The sequence below is a fragment of the Arachis stenosperma genome, chromosome 4, assembly GCF_014773155.1.
Source record: "Arachis stenosperma cultivar V10309 chromosome 4, arast.V10309.gnm1.PFL2, whole genome shotgun sequence".
NCBI classification, from domain to species: domain Eukaryota; kingdom Viridiplantae; phylum Streptophyta; class Magnoliopsida; order Fabales; family Fabaceae; genus Arachis; species Arachis stenosperma.
In genome coordinates this window covers 117,530,439-117,535,351 of record NC_080380.1, presented here as the reverse complement: position 1 = coordinate 117,535,351, position 4,913 = coordinate 117,530,439, and the positions used below count along the sequence as shown (strand labels likewise).

At 39.0% G+C, this 4,913-nt stretch overlaps 1 non-coding gene across 1 annotated transcript; it reads right to left on the bottom strand.

The window, feature by feature from the left end:
- Nucleotides 1–3,906: 3,906 nt before the first annotated feature.
- LOC130977745 (small nucleolar RNA R71) lies at nt 3,907–4,014 on the bottom strand. The gene has a single exon (XR_009085423.1). It is a non-coding gene; the product is annotated as a small nucleolar RNA R71 (small nucleolar RNA).
- Nucleotides 4,015–4,913: the final 899 nt, after the last annotated feature.

The window sequence follows — 4,913 nt, the reverse complement described above, 5'->3', positions numbered from 1 at the left end:
AGATAAGAAAATAGCAAGTTAGATAAGATATTTTGAAATCAATTTTTGAAAAAGATAAAATTTTGAGAAGGATAAGTGATGAGCGGATAATTTGTATGCTTTTTGGCATTGTTTTTAGTATGTTTTTAGTAGTTTTAGTTGAGTTCTTAGTATATTTTTATTAGTTTTTAGTTAAAATTCACTTTTCTGGACTTTACTATGAGTTTGTGTGTTTTTCTGTGATTTCAGGTATTTTCTGGCTGAAATTGAGGGACCTGAGCAAAAATCTGATCCAGAGACTGAAAAGGACTGCAGATGCTGTTGGATTCTGACCTCCCTGCACTCGAAGTGGATTTTCTGGAGCTACAGAAGCCCAATCGGTGCGCTCTTAACGGCGTTGGAAAGTAGACATCCTGGGCTTTCCAGCAATATATGATAGTCCATACTTTGCCCAAGATTTGATGGCTCAAACCGGCGTTCAAAGTCACCTACAGAAATTCCAGCGTTAAACGCCGGAACTGGCACCTAAATGGGAGTTAAACGCCCAAACTGGCACCAAAGCTGGCGTTTAACTCCAAGACAAGTCTCTACACGAAAATGCTTCATTGCTCAGCCCAGGCACACACCAAGTGGGCCCGGAAGTGGATTTTTATGTCATTTACTCATCTCTGTACACCCTAGGCTACTAGTTTTCTATAAGTAGGACCTTTTACTATTGTATGGTAGAGCTGGATAGAGAGTCTTTTGATCATGTTTTGATGATTGAACTCACTTTGGGAGGCTGGCCATTCGGCCATGCCTAGACCTTGTTCTTATGTATTTTCAACGGTGGAGTTTCTACACACCATAGATTAAGGTGTGGAGCTCTGCTGTACCTCGAGTATTAATGCAATTACTATTGTTCTTCTATTCAATTCCGCTTGTTCTTTTACCAAGATATCACTTGTTCTTCAACTTGATGAAGGTGATGATTGACACTCATCATCATTCTCACTTATGAACAAGGTGACTGACAACCATTCTTGTTCTACAAGCATTCGAGGCTTGGTGAATATCTCTTGGATTCTTTAACCGGAGTCTTCGTGGTATAGGCAAGAACTGATGGCAGCATTCAAGAGATTCCGAAAGGTCTAACCTTGTCTGTGGTATTCTGAGTAGGATTCAATGATTGAATGACTGTGACGTGCTTCAAACCTGTAACCTGCTGGGCGTTAGTGACAGACGCAAAAGAATCACTGGATTCTATTCCGGTAGGGGAGGGAACCACACCGGTGATTGGCAGTACTGTGACAGAGTGCGTGCATTAGCTTTCACTGCGAGGATGGGAGGTAGCCATTGACAACGGTGAAACCCTACACAAGCTTGCCATGGAAAGGAGTAAGAAGGATTGGATGAAGACAGTAAGAAAGCAGAGAGACGGAAGGGAAGGCATCTTCATACACTTGTCTGAAGCTCTTACACCAATGACATACATAAGTATCCATATCCTTATCTTTTATGTTATTTTCGTTCATCACCATTATACATTTGAGTCTGCCTGACTGAGATTTACAAGATGACCATAGCTTGCTTCATACCACCAATCTCCGTGGGATCGACCCTTACTCGCGTAAGGTTTATTACTTGGACGACCCAGTGCACTTGCTGGTTAGTTGTGCGAAGTTGTGTTTATGCCATGGTATTGAGCACCAAGTCTTTGGAGCCATTACTAGGGATTGTTTATGTTTTGAAAAGTATTGATCACAATTTCGTGCACCAAGTTTTTGGCGCCGTTGCCGGGGATTGTTCTTGTGTATGGACAACTGACGGTTCATCTTGTTGCTTAGATTAGGCATTTATTTTTTCGAAATTCTTGAAGATGAATTCTAGAGTTTCATGATGATTTGCTGAAATCTGGCTGGCTGTAAAGCCATGTCTAATTTCATTGGACCGAGGTTTCAACTTATCATCACAAGAGCTTGTTGATCTTGCTTTTGGAGCAGTGATCTGCTAAGGCTTGGCTGGCCTTTGGCCATGTCTAGTGTTTTGGACCGAAGCTTTCTTTGGAAGCTTGGCTGGCTGTGAAGCCATGTCTAATTCCTGGACCGGAGTCTTAGACTAGCATTGCACTAATTCCTGGAATTCTCATTAAGAATTTTGATATTTTCACTTGATTTTCGAAAACCACAAAAAAATTAGAAAATCATAAAAACCAAAAATATTTCTTGCTTGAGTCTAGTGTCTCATCTTAAGTTTAGTGTCAATTGCATGCATTCATGTGTCTTTAGGGTCTTCAAGTAATTCTTGATGATTTTTTTTTACTCTGATCTTTGAATTCTTTTGACTTGAGTGTTTATGTGTCTCATATAGTGTCAATAGTATACAAACTGCTAAGTTTGGTGTCTTGCATGCATTGTTATTTGATTCTTGTTGCATTTTGATTATTAAAAAAATCCAAAAATATTTTTTTACTTTGTGTCTTCTCAAGTCAATAATACAGAGAATTGAAGATTCAGAACATACTGCAGAGGAATTATACAGAAAAAGCTGGGCGTTCAAAATGCCCAGTGAAGAAGGACAGACTGGCGTTTAAACGCCAGCCAGGGTACCTGGTTGGGCGTTTAACGCCCAAAAAGGGTGCATTTTGGGCGTTAAACGCCAGAATGGATACCATTCTGGGCGTTTAACGCCAGGATGGTGCTAGGGGGAAGATTTTGTTTTCAAATCAATTTTTTTTTCAAGTTTTCAAAGTTTTTCAAAATCAAATCTTTTTCAAATCAAATCTTTTCAATCAAATGTTTTCAAAATCAATTTCTTTCCTTTTTCAAAGATACTTACTAACAATTAATGATTTGATTGAACATCTCAAAGTTGTTGCCTTTTCTGTTGAGAAAGGTTTAATGTTTCAAATCATATCTTTTCTTGTTAGGCAAGTCATTAATTTTTCAAATCAAATCTTTTTAAAATTGTTTTCAAATCATATCTTTTAAAATGGTTTTCAAATCAAATCTTTTTAAAACCATAACTTTTCAATCATATCTTCTTAACCACATCTTTTTCAAAATAGTTTTTCAATCAAATCTTTTTAACTTTTAATTTCAAAATCTTTTTTTTTCAAAAATCACTTGATTTCTTTTCCACTTTTATTTTCGAAAATCAATTAGTGTTTTTCAAAAATGTTTTCAAAATATTTTAATTAATTTTCGAAAATTCTCTTCCCTCCTTCTCACATCCTTCTATTTATGGAGTACTACTCCTTCTTAATGCACAATTCGAACTCTCTCTAATAAAGTTCGAATTCTTCTCCTCCTTCTTCTTTCTATTTCTCTTTTCCTCTGACACCTCAAGGAATCTCTATACTGTGACATAGAGGATTCCACATTTTCTTGTTCTCTTCTCTTTCATATGAGCAGGAGCAGAGACAGAGGCATTCTTGTTGAAGCTGATCCTGAACCCGAAAGGACCTTGAAGAGAAAGCTAAGAGAAGCCAAAGCACAACTCTCTTTAGAGGACCTGACCGAATTCTTCAAAGAAGAAGAAGACATGGCAGCCGAAAATAACAATAATGCAAACAATGCAAGGAAGGTGCTGGGTGACTTTACTGCACCTACTCCTGATTTTTATGGGAGAAGCATCTCTATCCCTGCCATTGGAGCAAACAACTTTGAGCTTAAGCCTCAATTAGTTTTTCTAATGCAACAGAATTGCAAGTTTCATGGACTTCCAATGGAAGATCCTCATCAGTTCTTAGCTGAATTCTTGCAAATCTGTGACACAGTCAAGACTAATGGGGTTGACCCTGAGGTCTATAGACTGATGCTATTCCCTTTTGCTGTAAGAGACAGAGCTAGAATATGGTTGGACTCTCAACCTAAAGAAAGCCTGGACTCTTGGGAAAAGCTAGTCAATGCCTTCTTGGCAAAGTTCTTTCCACCACAAAGATGGAGTAAGCTTAGAATGGAAGTCCAAACCTTCAGACAGAAGGATGGTGAATCCCTCTATGAAGCTTGGGAAAGATACAAACAATTGATCAGAAGATGTCCTTCTGACATGCTTTCTGAATGGAGCATCATAGGTATTTTCTATGATGGTCTCTCTGAACTGTCCAAGATGTCTTTGGATAGCTCTGCTGGAGGATCTCTTCATCTGAAGAAGACGCCTACAGAGGCTCAAGAGCTAATTGAGATGGTTGCAAATAACCAATTCATGTACACTTCTGAAAGGAATCCTGTGAACAATGGGACAAGTCAGAAGAAAGGAGTTCTTGAGATTGATGCTCTGAATGCCATATTGGCTCAGAATAAAATATTGACTCAACAAGTCAATTTGATTTCTCAAAGTCTGTCTGGAATGCAAAATGCACCAAGCAGTACTAAGGAGGCTTCATCTGAGGAAGAAGCTTATGATCCTGAGAACCCTTCAATGGAAGAGGTGAATTACCTAGGAGAACCCTATGGTAACACCTATAATTCTTCATGGAGAAATCACCCAAATCTCTCATGGAAGAATCAAGAGAGACCTCAACAAGGTTTCAACAACAACAATGGTGGAAGAAACAGGTTTAGCAATGGCAAGCCTTTTCCATCATCTTCTCAGCAACAGACAGAGAATTATAAGCAGAACCCCTCTGACTTAGCAACCATGGTCTCTGATCTAATTAAAACCACTCAAAGTTTCATGAATGAAACAAGGTCCTCCATTAGAAATTTGGAAGGACAAGTGGGACAGCTGAGCAAGAAAGTTACTGAACTCCCTCCAAGTACTCTCCCAAGCAACACAGAAGAAAATCCAAAAGGAGAGTGCAAAGCCATCAATATGGCCGAATTTGGAGAGGAAGGGGAGGAAGTGAACGCCACTGAGGAAGACCTCAGTGGGCGTGCACTAGCCTCCAATGAGTTCCCCAATGAGGAACCATGGGAATCTGAGACTCAACATGAGACCATAGAGATTTCATT